The sequence below is a fragment of the Choloepus didactylus genome, chromosome 1 (assembly GCF_015220235.1).
Source record: "Choloepus didactylus isolate mChoDid1 chromosome 1, mChoDid1.pri, whole genome shotgun sequence".
In the NCBI taxonomy this organism is placed as follows: domain Eukaryota; kingdom Metazoa; phylum Chordata; class Mammalia; order Pilosa; family Megalonychidae; genus Choloepus; species Choloepus didactylus.
The window spans coordinates 134446235-134464807 of record NC_051307.1 but is presented as its reverse complement, the minus strand read 5'-3'; the positions used below and the strand labels follow the sequence as shown (position 1 = coordinate 134464807).

The following is an 18573-nucleotide window of genomic DNA, read 5'->3' as shown; positions in this document are numbered from 1 at the left end:
GGGCAACAAATCAAACTGTGCAGAAAATAAGTGTTATAGGAAGCCAAGAATGAATCAGTGTGCTTTTCAATGATCATGAAGATTAGTAATAAAATCAAACATTTTCAGTAAAAGATTATGTGGCATGAAACATTAGCTGCTTAATCAAATTTTGACTGAAAGGATTTATTTTGTTTGAACGCAGCCTTAATTTAAGGCTTTTCAAGATTCTGACCTGATATTAACAATGCATTAAAAACATAATTTAAGTCAGATGCCTAAGATAGCTTTAAAGATTTATCAACAAGAAACCTGTGGTTACTTCACTGACAACCTTTCCATGCCTATCAACAGTCATTCTCTCTTTTCTACACACAGTGCACTTTATTTGTAGCTCTGCTACAACATTTTTTACTGGACTGGGATTTTGCTCAGGGCAAGGAGCCATATGTTAGTCATGTTTTTACTTGCAATACCACTTGTACGTAGTCAGCATCTGTAAATTAAACCAACTCAGTAAACATACTCAGTAACTGTATGAAATGATCTACTCTGACATTCTTTTCTTTCTCATTCATTCTGATGGCTTTCTCCTCCCATCACTCATTTTCTAGAACCTCAACTATCAGTTGCCATTTTCCTTCATCTAACAATCCCACTAGCACCATCTACTTTCTCCCATACTATCCTTTTAATTTAATACTTACTGCTAGGATATTTTCCTAATGTAACAAGATTACTTTGAATTCAATTATGCTACTACTGTCTTTCTGAGACTAATTTAAAATATATACTTTTTAGTGCATTGCTTTACAAAGAAAACATAAGGGGAAAAAAATCTCAAAACAAGAAACTAAAGATAACTTATAAAAGGACTTCTGGAAAGATGGCAGAGTAGGGACCTGCAACACTCAATCCTCCTCCAAAAACAGCTAGTGGAGAAGTAGAAACTGTCTGAAACAACCGTTCTGGGGCTCCAGAGGCCAGGGGAACATTGTACAGCCTCCAAGGAAGAGTGGGATGAAGAGGCTGAGACACTGCGGTAAAGAACTGTGAGTAAAGTGCTCAGTGGCTATTGCTAGTGACTAACCCCCACTCTCGAGGTTAACAGCCTTGGATCCAATTCCTGGCTGGCTGCTGTGGAAGCCCTCTTCCCCAAGAAGAGGGCAGGGCACAACCAAGTACTAATCACAACTTTTGATAGGCAAATTACTATCCTTGGGTCCTGGCTTTGAGTCATGGTTTTAGCCCTCACTGGACAGGGACTGCCCGACTATTGTTTCAACCCCACTCCCAACAGGGGCAAAGGCAGTGCAAGTTCAAAGACATTGGGCCTCCTTTAGGTAGTAGGGAAAGGTTTGCAGAAGAGCACCATATGCTGGGCAGCTCTGGAAAGCACAGCTTTGGGAAGCCATCAGAAAGGTTTTTTGGCATTTTTTTTTACCCTCTTTCCAGGGATCTTTGGAAGTGGTCTGCATCCCATTTTTGGGTCCTTTACCCTGTTTTGGCTGGGAAATACTGACTCAGGAAAGTTCTCTTTGGGGTGACTCTCCTCCCAGAATTTGCCCTCCAGACAAATGCAGCTAGAGGCAATGAAAGGAGAATTTAAAATATATATAAAGAGGCAAAACAAAAACAAATAGAAGAGATCAAGATTCACAGAGAAGGAACAGAGGAAAGGAAGCTATCCCCCAGGAGTGAAACAATTGCACAAATAGTGTGATCTTAAAAATTGTACCATATGTAGGACAAAAATCAGATGAAGAGCTAAAAAAAAATCAGTTAAACAAAGGCAATTCTAAATGTGTAGATTAGTTTAAACAGTGTGAAAGAGCCTGAACACAAAGTCAATCAACAACAAAATGCTAGGCAAGAGAGAGAGGCTGGCCTTCAGAATAAACTCATAAAGATAATCAGATATCAGATATCAGAAAAAAGTTAAAAGCCATACTAAGAAACAGGAAGATACATCCCAGTCAAATGAACAAATTAAAACTTCAGAGGAGACACAAAATTTGGAACAACTAATCAAAGATGTTCAAACAAATTGCCTAAGTCAATTCAAGATGAAAGAAAATATGGCTAAAGAGATAAAGGGCAGTAAGAAGACACTAGGTGAGCAAAAGGAAGAATTTAAAACCATGAAAAGAAACAACAGAAATTATGAGAATGAAAGGCACATAGAAGAGATTAAAAATACACTAGAGGCATACAACAGCAGATTGGAACAGGCAAGAAGAAAGAATTAGTGAACTAGACAACAGGACAATTGAAATCTTAAAAACAGGAAGAACAGAGATAGAGAAAAGAATGGAAAAATTGAGCAGGGTGTCAGGGAATTGAATGACAGCATAAAGGACACAAACATACTCATCATGGATGTCCCAGAAAGGAGAAGAGAAAGGAAAAGAGGCAGAAAGAATTTGTGAGGAAATAATGACTGAAAACTTTCCAACTCTTATGAAAAATGTTGAAAATGCACAGTGAACTCCAAACAGAATAAATCCTAACATACCTACTCCGAGACACATACTAATCAGAATGTCAAATGCCAAAGATAAAGAGAGAATCCTGAAAACAGCAAGAGAAAAGCAATTCATCACATACAAGGGAACCATAATCAGACTAAGTTCTGATTTCTCATCAGAAACCATGCAGGTGAGAAGGCAGTGGATACGATATATTTAAAATATTGAACGAGAAAAACTCCAGGCAAAAATTCTTTATCTAGCAAAACTGTCCTTCAAAAATGAGAGTTTTAAAATATTCATTTTATATAAACAGAAACTGAGTTCATCAACAAGAGACCAGCCCTACAAGAAACACTACAGAGAGTTCTGAAGACTGAAAGGAAAATACAAGAGAGAGAAACTTGGAGGAGAGTGTAGAAATGAAGATTATCAGTAATGATAACTAAAAGAGTAAAAGAGAGACAAAAATAAAATATGACATACAAAAACCAAAGGATAAAATGGTTGAAGGAAGAACTGCCTTTATAGTAATAACATTGATGGATCAAACTCCCCAATCAACATAGATTGGCAGAATTGATTTTTTTAAAAAAAAGTATGATCCATCTATATACTATTTACAATAGACTCACTTTAGACCCAAGGACACAAATAGGCTGAAAGTGAAAGATTTGAAAATGGTATTCCATACAAACAGTAACCAAAAAAAGCTGGGGTAGCTATACTATTATCGGACAAAACAGACTTCAAATGCAAAGCTGTTATAAAAGACAAAAAGGGGCACTATAGATTAATAGAAGGGGCAATCTATCAAGAAGAAATAGCAATGACAAATACTTATGCACCTAACCAAAGTGCCCCAAAATATTGGAGGCAAACACTGGCAAAACTGAAGGGAGAAATAGACTTCTTACAATAATAGCTGGAGACGTCAATACTCCGTGCTCATCAATAGATAGAACATCTGGACAGAGGATCAATAAAGAAACAAAGACTTTGAATAATATGATAAATAAACTAGACCTATCAGACATATTTAGAACACTGTACCTGAAAACAGCAGGATATACATTCTTCTCAAGTGCTCGTGAATCATTCTCCAGGATAGACCACATGTTGGGTCACAAAACAAGTTTCAATAAATTTAAAAAGACTGAAATATACAAATCACATTCTCTGACCAACAATGGAATGAAGTTGGACATCAACAACAGGGGGAGAACTGGAAAATTAACATATATCGAAATTAAACAACATACTCTTAAACAACCAGTGGGTCAAAAGAGAAATTGCAAGGGAAATCAGTAAATATCACAAAACAAATGAAAATGAGGGCACAACATGTCAAAACTTATGGGATGCAGTGAAGGCAATGCTAAGGAAGAAATTTATAGCCTTAAATGCCTACATTAAAAAAGAAGAAAAAGCTAAAATCAAAGACCTAACTGCACACTTGGAACCAGAAAAAGAAAAGAAAACTAATCCAAAGCAAGCAGAAGGAAATAAAGAGCAAAGATTAGAGGAGAAATAAATGAAATTAAGAACAACAACAACAGAAAAAACAACAGAGGATCAAAAAAACTTCTTTGAGAGGATAAATAAAATTGACAAACCATTAACAGCTAGACTGAACAAAGAAAGAGAGAAGATGCAAACAAAATCAGAAATGAGAGAGGGGACATTGCCACAGACAACACAGAAATAAAAATGATCATAAGAAGATACTATGAACAACTGTATGCCAACAAATTAGACAACTTAGATGAAATGGACACATCCCGGAAACACCCAAACAACCTACACTGACTCTAGAAGAAATGGAAGACCTCAACAGATTAATTACAAATAAAGAGATTGAATCAGTCATAAAAAAAAAAACCTCCCAAAAAAGAAACACCCAGGACCAGATGGCTTCACTGGTGCATTCTACCAATCATTCAAGAAGAATTAATACCAATCCTACTATAACTCTTCCAAAAATTGAAGAGGAGGGAACACTACCTAGCCCATTCTATGAAGCCAATATTACCCTAATAACAAAGCCAGAAAAAGAAACAAGAAAAGAAAATTAGAGTCCAATCCCTGTAATAAACATTGATGCAAAAATCCTTAATAAAATACTTGTAAATTGAATCCAACAACACATTAAAAGAATTATTCACCATGATCAAGTGGGTTTTATCCCAGGTATGCAAGTGGAGTTCAACACAGGAAAATCAATTCATGTAATATACCAATTAATAAATTAAAGGGGAAAAAACACCTGATCATATCTATTGATGCAGAAAAGGCATTTGACAAAATCCAGCATCCTTTCTTTATGAAAACACTTCAAAAGATAGGAGTAGAAGGAAACTTCCTCAAGATGATAAAGGGCAGATATGAAAAACCCACAGCTGGCATCATGCTCAATGGTGAAAGATTGAAAGCTTTTTCTCTAATATCAGGAACAAGACAAAGATGGCCACTGTCACCACTGTTATTCACCATTGTACTGGAAGTTCTAACCAGAGGAGTTAGGCAAGAAAAAGAAATAAAAGGCATCAAAATGGAAAGGAAGAAGTAAAACTTCCACTATTTATGGATAACATGATCCCATATTTAGAAAGTCCCAAAAAACAAAGCTCCTGGAGCTAATAAACAACTTCAGCAAAGTTGCAGGAAACAGATCTCAACATGCAAAATCAGTAGTGTCTCTTTACACTAATAATGAGCAACCTGAGTCAGAAATCAAGAAAAAGTTCCATTCACAATAGTAACTAAAAGAATCTAATATCTAGGAATAAATCTAGCCAAGACATAAAGGACTTATATAGAGGAAACTACAAAACATTGCTAAAAGAAATCAAAGAAGACCTAAATAAATGGAAAGATGGTCTGTGTACATGAATTGCAGCAATAAATATCATTAAGATGTCAGTTCTTCCCAAATTGATTTACAGATTAAACAAACTCCCAGTCAAAATTCCAACAGCATATTTGCAGAAATGCAAAAGCTAATTATCAAATTTATTTGGTTAATGGGATTATAATATCAGAGCTGTTTTGAAGGTGAATAGGAATGAAAGGGGTTGTTTAAAGGCATGTTTCCCACAGATCAGCACAACAAATATAGATAGGTGCTTGCATAATATACTTTTAAGGTATGACACTGGCACAGAGAGTTGACAACAGAAGGATACATGGGAAAAATCTACACATTGCATACTAGGGACTTAAATTAAGAGGAATACCATACTCTATAAAAGTTTCACTCACTAAGTTTATTCATCAGAAACTTAAATCCTTCAGAGTGCCCCTATGCCAGCTAAGTTCTGAAACCCAGAGGCAATAGCTTCTTCAAAAGTATCAACTAGATATGTCCCCTTTGCTCATAAAGTTGACACCCCTTTTCAAGATGAATAGGTTAGCGTGGTTATTGCCTAGACATACTGGAAGATGGGTAAAGTGAGTAAACTAGAGGAAAGGACAGCAACAGACAAGATGGAATTTAACAAAGGATTATGAATACTGATTCTTTATATAATTTTCTTTTCCTTTGTTGCTAGAGTATTAGGTTAGAAGGAAAAAATAGAAATGGTGAGACTGTAACCTGTAACATCCTTTGAAATTTATTATATGGCTACTTGTTAAATTGTAATTTGAAAGCTATACCTTTTTGTATTTATATTTCACAACAAGGAAATAACTGAAACTATAGTACTAAAACTCATAACAACTTCGGAAATTTCCTATATATCTACTTGTTAAATCATACTTTGAAAGATATTACCTTTTTGTATATATGTTATATTTCATAATAAGGGAACAACTGAAACAATGGAACTGTAACCTATAATAGTTTTTGAAATTTGCTCTCTAACTACTTGTTAAATTGCACTTGGAAAGTTATCACCTCTATGTATATATACTATATTCTGCAATAAAAAATATGATTTAAGAAAAAACATGGGACCGTGTAACACAGTAAATCCTGTTGTGGACAATGGAATGTGGTTAATAATACAAATATAAGAGTGTTCTTTCATGAATTATAACAAATGTATGACACTATTACAAGGTGTTAATAATACGGTGATATATGGGAAAAAATATACCTAATGTAAACTATAGTGTATAGTTAACAATACTTTAATATATTTTTATCAATTGTAACATAGGTACCACACTAATGCAAAGGGTCAACAATAAGGGGGTATGTGGGAACACTTTATATTTTACATGACTTTTCTGTAAATCTACGACCTAATTAAATATATATATATATATAAAAAGTGAAAGAAACCAGACACAAAGTACTACACATTGTATGATTCTATTTACATAAAATACAAATATAAATAAATCTATGGAGACAGCAATAGATTAGTAGTTATGTAGGGCTGGAAACTATAGAGGGATTGAGAGGTAACTGCTAACGGGTATAAGATTTTTCTATTTAGAGTAATGAAAATGTTCTAAAAATTGTGGTGATGAAAGCATAACTCTGTGATTATACTAAAAGCCATTGATTGTACTTTGTATGGATTGTATGGTGTGTGAACATATCTGGAAAGCTAATTCTGTGACCATTACTTATATTATCCAAGTCTGTTTCACTAAATTTTAGCATAATACTGGGCGTGTAGTATTCACATAGTAAACAATTTGTATCTAATGAATGAATTCATCACCTAAGAGATTAATCCAGTAATTCTTGAACCAGAAATGAAGGGGTTGGAAATTATCTTTCAACCTATTCCATTTTTCATAAATTTTATGTTTTTAGACAGCTGATATTTCTTGTCCTAAAACACCTAATACTGATTTTCTGGCTAGTGCTAAAATTACTCTTGCTTCCCATGACTTCACAAAAGACATACTCTGGAACAACAGAGGTCAGTTATTTGCATAGACTTGGCCCTCAATAAATATTTGGTCTTTGTATTTTGTCTGATTGTTACAAATTGCTTGATAGCACACTCAGAGTAAAGTATAAACATAAAATTACATAAGTCAGATATTTTAAACCTATAATTATCCATTTAACTATTTCAGTTCCTCTTCTTTCCTAGCTTTTCCGTAAGCTTTAAAAATTTAAGACCTAAAACTAGAGATTAATGTATTTCCAACTACTTGTTAGGATAGGTTGGGGAAGATAATGTAACCAAAAAGATTCATTTATTCATTTATTAAACAAACAATGGATGACTTGGACAAAAAGACGGGTATATAAATCCTGAAGAATAAAACTAATCTCTTGTTATTAAATAATAGATAAAATAATCTAAACGTAAAAAGGGAAATGCTATAGAAGAGAAAAACAAAGGAAGCAGATTAAAATACACAAAACACATTTGAAAAAATTAGAATGCCTTAAGAATTATCTACTTCAGGGAGCATGAGAAGGTGTGTTTAGGAAGATGGGGCACAGACATCTTGCAGTGCTTTTGCAGACTGTTTAATAGCAGAAATATTTTGGCAGATAGTTGCAAAAAGTCACAAAGTAATTAGTGATGACTAATTTCTGATACCAAAAACATTACCTCAAATTGTTTTTAAAGTGGGATTCAAAAATATGTTAACTAATAAGAAAATATTAGAGTTATCTTAAGATATCTAGTAGAGTGTATAAAAATCAGCTTTCACGAAATAGAAGTTAAGGAGTGTTTAACAGCTTTACAAAAGATTTTATACCAGAACTTCTTTACATAGTGTCTCCTCCGATGCATTTTAATTTTTAATTCAGTTCTTTTTAAATGTGATTAACACACTATTAAAGAAACATTTCCTCTAAAACATGAACCGTACAAAATATTCAAAAAGAAGAAATGTTAAAGAGAGAATTATTTGTGAGACAAAATACTTGGCAAAAGTCTCCTTTCTGTACCTCAGGACCTGCCCAAAACCTTTTTTTCCCCTATTTGAAATTTTAAAAAAAAAAACTTCTCATTATGGTAACATACATACAAAAGTCTCTGTTTTAACCACTTTAAAGTGTACAATTCAGTGGTACTAATTGCATTCACACTGTTGTGCTACATGATCACCATCCACTACCAAAAGTTTATTACCCCAAACAGAAACTCTGTGCTCATTATACACTAACTCCCCCCACTCCCAACTCCTTGAACACACACACACACACACACACACACACAGACACACACAGACACACACACACACACACACAGCCCGTGTTCCAGTTTACTAAAGCTGCTGTTACGCAAAACACCAGAAACAGATTGTTTTTAAAAAGGGGATTTATTTAACTCAACTTGTACAGTCAGTTTATTCAAACACTATAATTACATGAAACTTTGAATAGGAAGTGGGATGTTAGGTTTGTACAGGTTAGTGTGAAACAAAAATACATCCCAAAGTAATTTGGGCAGAAAATAAAAACATATTTGCAGGGCCCCTCTGAGGAGCTGGGGAAAAATTCAGAAATGTTGGACATCCCCACCTGGGTTACTGCTGATACTCTCACAAACATTGAGGACTGACAACTTGATATGCTGAGCCCTCTATCCTGGGGCTTGTCCTTATGACGCTTGTTACTGCAAAGGAGAGGTTAAGCCTGCTTAAAACTGTGCCTAAGAGTCTCCCCCAGAGAATCTCTTTGTTGCTCAGATATGGCCCTCTCTCTCTAGCTAAGCCAACTCAGAAGGTAACTCACTGCCCTACCTGCTACATGGGACCTGACTCCCAGGGGTGTAAATCTCCCTGGCAATGCAGGATATGACTCCCGGGGATGAGCCTGGACCTGGCATCATGTGACTGAGAAACTCTTCTTGACCAAAAAGGGGAAGAGAAATGAAATGAAATAGTTTCAGTGGCTGAGAGATTTCAAATGGAGTCAAGAGGTCACTCTGGAGGGCATTCTTAGGCACTATATAGATTTCCCTTTTTAGGTGTTAGTGTATTGAAATAGCTAGAAGGAAATACCTGAAACTGTAGAACTGCAACCCAGTAGTCTTGATTTGGGGGGACAATTTTATAACTATGTAGCTTACACAGTGTGATGGCGTGATTGTGAAAACCTTGTGGCTTACACTCCCTTTATCCAGTGTATGGATGGATAAGTAAAAAAATGGGGACAAAAACTAAATGAGAAATAGGGTTGGATGGGGGGTGGTGGTGGTGGTGGAATGATTTGGGTGTTCTTTCTCACTTTTATTTTTTATTCTTATTTTTATTCTTTTTGGTGTAAGGAAAATGTTCAAAAATTGACTGGGGTGATGAATGCACAACCATATAATGGTACTGTGAACAGCTGATTGTACACCATGTATGACTGTATGGTATGTGATTATATCTCAGTAAAACTGAATTTAAAAAAAAAATTAAGGAAAAAAACAATGAAAGGGGGGGGGGAGATTTATTAGGTGGCAATTAACTTAAGTTCTAAAGCCATAGAAGTGTCCAAACTAAGGCATCAACAAGAGGATTCCTTCACTGAAGTAAGGCCAATGGCATCCAGAACACCTCTGTTAGCAGGGAAAGCATGTGACTGGCATCTGCTCGTCCTTTGCTCCAAGGTTATTTCAAAATGGCTTTCTCCAAAATGTCTCTGGGCTTCTGTCTTTGCTCCTCTCTCTCAGCAACTCTGCATCCTTGCTTTTTTCTCCCAGGGCATTTCTCTCAAAGCGTCTGGGGGGTCCTCTCTTGGCATCTCCGGGGAAAACTCTGGGCTTCATCTCTTAGCTTAGCATCTCCAAACATCACTCTGTCTGCATCTCCAAGCATCAGTGCCCGTGTCAGCCCTTGAGGTCTCTTAAGTACTCCGGTGAAATAATCAAGACCCACCATGAATGGGTGGGGTCCACAGCTCCATGGAAATAATTTAATCAAAGGTCTCAACCACAGTTGGATGAGTCACATCTCCATAGAAACACTCAATCAAAAGGTGTCACCCAAAAAGATTGGGTTAAAAGATCATGGCTCTTCTGGGGTCCTTAACAGTTTCAAACTGACACACCCTGGTAACGTGAAATCTACTTGTCTCTATAAATGTGCTTTTCCAAGGTATTTCATACAAGTGAAAACATGCAATATTTGTCTTTTTGTGTCTGGCTTATTTCACTCAACATGATGCATTCATGGTTCATCTACACTGCAGCATGTATCAGCATGTATCAGCTGGATATTACATTGTGTGTAGATACTACATTTTTTTCTTTATCCAGTCATCTCTTGATGGACACTGGATTTTTTCCACCTTTTGGATATTGTGAATAATACCGCAATGAACAATGGTTTATAAATATCTGTTCATTTCCTTGCTTTCAATTCTTTTGGTTATATACATAGAACTGAGACTGCCAGGTCATATGGTAATTCTATATTCAACTTTCTGAGTAACTGCCAAAATGTTCTCTACAGTGACTGTACCATTTTACAATCCCACCAACAATGTATAAAGGTTCCACTTTCTCTCCAATCTCACCAACACTTGTTATTTTCCATTTAATAATGGCCACTGTAATGGGCATGAAGTGATATGGCATCGTGGTTTCAATTTGCATTTCCCTGATGACTACTGTTGACCATCTTTTCATGCACCTATTAACCACCTATGTATCTTCTTGGAGAAATGTTTATTCAATCCTTTGCCCATTTTCTCACTGGGTGGTTTTTCTTTCTGTTGTTGAGTTGTAGCAGTTCTTTATACATTCTGGATATCAAATCCTTATCAGATAAACAGTTTGCAACTATTTTCTCTTTTCATAGGTTGTCTTTTCACTGTCTTGATAATGCCCTTTGATATAGGAAAGTTTTTAATTTAGAGTAAGTTCATTTTATCTATTTTTTTCCTTTTTTTGCTGGTACTTCTGGAGTCATATCTAAGAAATCACTGCAAAATCCAAAGTCATGAAGGTTTTCCCCTCCATTTTCTCCTCCTCCGCCCCTCCTCCTCCTCCCCCTCCTCCTTCTCCTCTTCTTCTTCTTCTTCGTCTTCTTCTTCTGTCCCCTTTATTCTATTCATCCACTCATACACTGGACAAAGGGGAATGTGATCCACATGGCTTTCCCAATCTCCATTTTCTTCTAAGGGTTTTACAGTTTTAGCTGTCATTTCTAGGTCCTGGATCTATTTTGAGCTAACTTTTGTATATGGTGTGAGGTGGAGGTCACCTTCATTCTTTTGCTTGTGAACACACAATTTTTCCAGCAGCATTCATCAAAGGCACTGTTCTTTCCCCCATGAAAGTACCTGGCACCCAGAGATCTTTTTTGAATGCTGCCACTAACACAAAAGAAGGAGAGGGCAGACAAAGGAAACACTGGAAGAGTAGTGAACCAATTGAAACACTGTAACCTCCTTTTCTGACAGCCTTCAGGGAAAAAAATCATTGGGATAATATTGGTGGCAAGTAGAAAAGAGAACCTCTTGTACAAAGAACTAAATATTGAAGAAATGTTTTTTAAAAGTTGGGGTTAACAAAGAACCTGTCACTGAACTATAACATGACTTTAGATGTTTATCTGGCAGGAGGCCCAATGACCACTTCTGTATGGAATCCATCTTCTTCTGTGAACATTTCTTTTTCATTTCAGGATGCTGCTTTCTGTATTACCCTTCCACTTCTTTTCTTTGAGCTGTCATCCTTTACCCTTTCTTTGATAAGATCCCAAATAGTCCCTATCCTAGCCTAAAAGGCAATAAAGAATGCACAACTATGTAATGGTACTGTGAACAATCGAATGTATGATTTGTTTTGTATGACTGCATGGTATGTAAATATATCTCAATAAAATGAATATTAAAAAAAAGGCAATAAATACTCAGCTACTCCACTTTGGTATTCTCTTCTCCCTATATCTAGTTGTGGTATGTTATCTTATTTGTTTCTTCATATAGTAAACCTAAAACTAAAATTAAACATTATAGTTTCTCAAGATGTATATTTTACCTTATTTAATCTTGCAAACTTATGTTTTAAATTATATTTGTTTTACTTCAGACTTTTTTCCCCTCCTATCAGTAAAGAGTTTTATCTAAAGCCAACATGAAATAGAAACCCAAACAATTATCCTTCAGTTAAGTGTAATCAAGTAATTGTCATAATTCAGGGAAACATTCAGACATAGAAGTTATCAAAACTAATTATGTTTACTGCCCAAATTCACCAGGTAAAAGCCAATCTTCATATACTGTTGAGTTTATTAAGGAAAACACAGAAGAAAATACATGGTTTGCGATCTTCTATGTTATATTAAAAGGTAAAATGAGAAATTATACATCTATCTGCTTATTTTTGTCAAAAGAAATACAGGAAGAATAAACCAGAAACCAAAGAAACTGGTTAACTACAGGAAGTGTATTAGGTAGGGTTCTCCAGAGAAACAGAACTGACCAGATACATATACATTAAGAGATTTATTACAGGAATTAGCTCATGAAACCATGGGGATTGGCAGGCCACAAGCTGGAAATTCTGATGAAGGTGAAGTTGAATTTCCCAGAAGTTGCCTGACTGAAGTAGAGACAGAAATCTTTCTGAGTGCTGAAATCCTCAGTTCTGGCTTTTAAGATCTTCAAATGATTGGATGAACAGCCTCTCATATTGCTGAGGACAATCTCCTTTGTTGATTATGAATGCAATCAGCCATAGATGCAATCGGCTGATTATAGATGCAAATCCATCTACAAAATACCCTCATATAAAGATAAGGCCAGTGCTTGCTTGACCAAACAACTGGACACCATAACCTGGCCAAGTTAACAAACAAACTTAAGCATCACAGGGAGTAAATGAGAGAATATGGGATTGGAGGCAGGCAGTGACATAGCTCTGGGTACATGTTTTATACAGTTTTGACTTTGTAGAATCATCCATGTTAATGCTTTACATATTTAAAAAATAATCAAATCAACAAGGATAGTGGGAGACCATAAATGGAAAGCAAATAGAAAAAAATACTGTATTTCAAAGGAATAACATAACCATACCTAAGCAGAGAGGGCTGAGGGGCGGAGGGGCAAATCAAGTAACTTTTGAATATAGGATTTTAACTCCATATCCTCAATCTAAAGACAAAAACAACAGGAAACTAATATTGGCCCTTTTTGCAGTAGTTATGGGTTAGCAATTCTGAAACTACTTACTCCATATGGTAGGATTGAGCAAATAGGTAAATATTTTCAGAATAAGGGAGCCATCCTTATATTAAGTAGCCATCCTTCCTTACTATATACAAATATGGAAAAAGAAAACCCTGTGGGGTTGAACTAGAATTCATGGTATTAGTGTGAACTTGGTTTGTAATATGGATAGATGGACAGACAGAAAGAAATAGACAAATAGCTGTAGATATTTATGTTTTTGAACATATATTTATATTAAATATATAAATATATTTTCTTAGCTCTATCCACTGAAAGGGCCTTGAACTAAAGACATCCTATTGGAATGAGCACAACTAGTCCCCTGGTCTTGGTTATTAACCACACTAAAGGGGGAAAAAAAAGAAAAAAAAGCAGGTCTCCTTGAAGAAATGGCTGATTTGGAGGCTGGACTGGGAAAGTAGATAAGTTTGGAACATTTTGTAATGCCAGAAAACAAGGAACTGCTCAAAAATGATGTGGCCACATTTAGGGGGTAGAGGGGGGGTGGGGGGAATCACAGGAGCCAGCTTCAAAGGGCTCCCACTAGCAAAATCTGGGAAATATTAACAATAAAATAAAAAAATAATGCTGACAGAACATTTATGAAGTAAAATGAGACTCTATGAGTTCAATACAACACCAACCAACCAACCAATAAATAAATGGGCAAGGGATGGAATGGTGTTCCTTGCGATAGAATACAAACTAATCAATATAGAAGGAATTATATAGTTAGAAAAATCACCATTTATTCAGCCAAGAATCATCATAGATGCTAAGACAGTAGGAAGAAGAATGAGGAAGAAGAGAATATTTACATAGTCTCAAACTACCCCTTTCAAATTATCTATTAAAAAAGTAAAATAGTAATTTTACCATGGATTAACCTAGTCAATACAACCTTACTGAGTAATCAAAGTTAGTATCACCAATAATGAGTCAGACTGACATCAGGCATGGGTCTCCTGTTGTGACACCTTAAATGAGACACAATAAAATTCTGTACCATTTGAGTAGAATGTGTTAACTGAATCTAATTGTGAGAAAAATTAGACAAACATAAATTGAGGGACAATCTATAAAATAAGACAGCATCTTTTCAAATTGTCAAGATCTTAAAAGAAAAGAAAGACTAAAGAGTTGTTCTAGATTATAGGAGGCTATACAAAAGTAATGTGTAATCCTACATGAGGGAAAAAAAACAAATTTCTACAAAAGATATCACTGGAACAATCGGGAAAATATGAAAAAGAACTATAGATTAGATAATAGTATTAGATCAAAGTTAAATTTCCTGATTTTGATCAATGCATTGTGGTTATGTAACAGAAAATCCTTATTCCTAGGAAATTCATTGAAGTATTTACGGTTAAAGAGGCACGTCTTAAAATTACTCTTAAATGTTTCCAAAAAACCAAAGTGTGTGTGTGTGTGTCTGAGTGTGTGCATGTTGACGACAGAAAAAGAGAGGCAAAGAAGAGAGCTGATGATAAAGTATACAGGATCAACTGGCGAATCTGGATAAAGGTTAAGTGGTTCTTTGTACTATTCTTGCAACTTTTCTGTAAATGTGAAATTATGCCAAAAGAAAAAGAAAAAAAAATCAACTCTCTATCTTATCATCTAAGGTAAATTAAAATTGAGCTGTGGTGAGGGGCCAGGGCAAGATGGCAGAGTGTGAGGTATGGTTTTTACTTACTCCTCTGGGGCAGCTGGTAGATAGCCAGGAACCATGTGAAACAGACACCATAGGGCAGTCTAAGTTTAAACACATGTCATACAACAGTCTCGAACACATGGAGCAGCTGAGATCAGCGAAACCTGTAGTTCTTGCGACCAGGGGACCCACACACCTCCCTGCCACACATGGCAGACTGTTTTGCAGCTGGTTTCGCAAGGGAGGAACGGCTGTCAGTGCTGGGAACCAGGAGGGAGGCTCAACCTGGCCCCAGTTGCAGAACTGATTAATAAACTCAGACCGCTGAACAAGAACTCCAACCATAGATAAACTGAGACCAGACACTGGAGTATCTGGGAGCAGTCAGCCTGGTAGAGAGGAGACAGGGCTAGCAAAAACAGAAAAAAAAAAAAAAAAAAAAAAAAAACAGAGACTTTTGGAGTTGGAGGTGAACATAATAGGGAAAGGGCTGGGCTCAAACAGAATCAGGCACAAATGCAAACCCAGGAAACCAGGGCCCTTCTCTGAAAGGCCGATTTTTCTGGTTTCTTCTTTACTCAATTGCTCTCCATCTCCTTAACTTTTTGCATTTCAATAGGCCATCAGAATGGCAAGGGTGGAATTAAAGGTGTCTCAGAGTAACTAACCAGTAGGAAGAGATAATAAGACTAAAGTGCTTTTCTTTAAATAATCTACACTGGGCCTTTCTTTTTCTTTTTTCTTTTCTTTCTTTCTTTGTTTTAAATAACTATTCTAAGTAGCCCATTACAGAAAGCCTCAATTTGGGCCCAGGCAAGAGCAGAGTTAAGATAGCTCTGAAAGAAAAAGCAATAATTCTAGTGCCCGAGACAATTCCCTAAAGGGTATAACTGCCCCAAGAAAAGGGGGTGTGTGGTTCAGCTCCAGTGGCAGCTCTCCTTCAAAGAACTTAGACCCCAGGGGCTGGAATTCAGAAACTAACTTCAGTCAGCCACTTCCCCAACAGTGTCAGGGTCACCAGTAGAACTAAATGTTACACTGGTGGGGGAGCTGTGGGCTGGCAAGCACCACCTGCTGGACAAGATAGGAAAAGCACAAAGTCTAAAGGCTTCGCAGGAGGGTCTCATTTTCAGGTAAACTCCATACCCTCCTCCTGAGATGTGGGCCTCTCTGGACTGGGAAAACTTGATTGGGGTTGACCATATCTGAGGAAACCCTCTCACAAAAAGGCTATATAGAGGCAGGGCAAGAAACAGAAAAACAAGAGGTAAAAAACTCTGATCAATTAAATGGAACATAAGTTAGAGGTCCAGAATAAGATGAAATGAACACCAAAGGTTAGAGAACAAAGCCAACCAACAAGAAAATCCTAGATAAAAGAGTGAAAATGAGCTCCAGAATAAACTAATCAAGAAAGTCAGATGCCTAGACAGCTTAAGATAATTAGCCATACTAGGAAACATGAAAATATGGACCAGCCAAAGGAAAAAACTAATAGTTCAACCAAGGAGTTGAGGCAACTAATGCTAAATCAATTCAGTGAACTGAGAGAAGAAACAATTAATCATGTTCAAACAATCTCCTAAATCAATTAAAAAATCAAGTCAATGAACTGAGGGAAGATTTAGCAAAAGAGATGAAGGATATAAGGAAGACACTGGATGACCATAAAGAAGAATTCATAAAGTCAAACAAATGGCAGAACTTATGGGAATGAAGGGCATAATGGAGGAGATGAAAAAGACAATGGAGGGATACAACAATAGATATGAAAAAGCAGAAGAAAGGATCAGTGAATTGGAAGACAAGATATTTGAATTCATACACACAAAAGAACAGATGGTGAAAAGAATGGAAAAATACAAGCAGGGTCTTAGGGAGCTGAGTGACAACATGAAGTGCATGAATATACGTGTTATGGGTGGTGTCCCAGAGGGAGAAGAGAGGGGAAAGGGGGCAGAAAAAATAATAGAAGAAATAATCACTGAAAATTTCCCAACTCTTATGAAAGACACAATATTACCGATTCAAGAAGTGCAGCATACCCCAAGCAGAACAGATCCCAACAGACCTACTCCAAGACACTAACTGATCAGATTGCCCAATATCAAAGACAAAGAGAATACTAAAAGCAGCAAGAGAAAAGCAATCCATCACATACAAGGGTAGCTCGACAAGACTATGTACAGATTTCTTCGCAGAAACTATGGAGGTGAGAAGACAGTGGTATGATATATTTAAGATACTGAAAGAGAAGAATCGCCAACCAAGAATTCTATATCCGGCAAAAGTGTCCTTCAAAAATGAGGGAGAGATTAAAATATTTTCAGACAAATAGATACTGAGAGAGTTTGTGAATCAGAGATTGGCACTATAAGAAATACTAAAGGAAGTGCTACAGGCTGATAGGAAAAGACAGGAGAGAGAAGTTTAGAGAAGAGTGTAGAAATGAAGATTATCAGGAAGGGTAAAAGGAAAGAGAGGAAAAATAAGAAACAGCATATAAAATCCAAAAGACAAAATGGCAGAAGAAAGTACTCCCTTACAGTAATAACACTAAATATTAATGGATTAAAATCCCCAATAAAAAGACACAGATTGGAAGAATGGATTAAAAAGCAGGGCCCATCTATATGCAATCTATAAGAAACTGACTTTAGACACAAGGACAAAAATAGGCTGAAAGTGAAAGGTTGGGAAAAGATATTTCATGCAAACAGCAACCAGAAAAAAGCAGGAGTAGCTATACTAATATCAGACAAATTAGACTTCAAAAGTAAAACAAATAAAAGAGACAAAGAAGGACACTATATATTAATAAAAAGGGTCAATGCATCAAGAAAACATAACAATCATAAATATTTAGGCACCAAGTCAGAGTGTCCCAAAATTCATGAGGCAAACACTGAGAACACTGAAAGGAGAAGTAGATACCTCTCCAACACACCACTTTCATCAATGGATAGAACATCTAGACAGAGAATCAGTAAGGAAACGGAGGTGTTGAATTGTACGATAAATGAACTAGACTTGACAGACATTTATAGATCACTACACCCCACAGCAGCAGGATACACATTTTTCTCAAGTGCTCATGGAACATTCTCTAGGATAGACCACATGTTGGGTCACAAAGCAAGTCTCAACAATTTTTAAAATATTGATATTATAAAAAACACTTTCTCAGATCATAATGGAATGAAGTTGAAAATAAATAACAGGCAGAAGATTGTAAAATTCACAAATATATGGACGCTAAACAACACATTCTTAGAAAACCAGTGGGTAAAGGAAGAAATTACAAGAGAAATTAGTAAACACCTCGAGGCAAATGACAATGAAAACATATTAAAATTTATGGGATGCAGCAAAGG

The 18573-nt window shown here is 36.1% G+C and overlaps 1 protein-coding gene across 4 annotated transcripts in view; it reads right to left on the bottom strand.

The window, feature by feature from the left end:
* IFT80 (intraflagellar transport 80) overlaps window positions 1–18573 on the bottom strand; it is a 213833-nt gene that overhangs the window by 166249 nt on the left and 29011 nt on the right. The window lies entirely within an intron of this gene.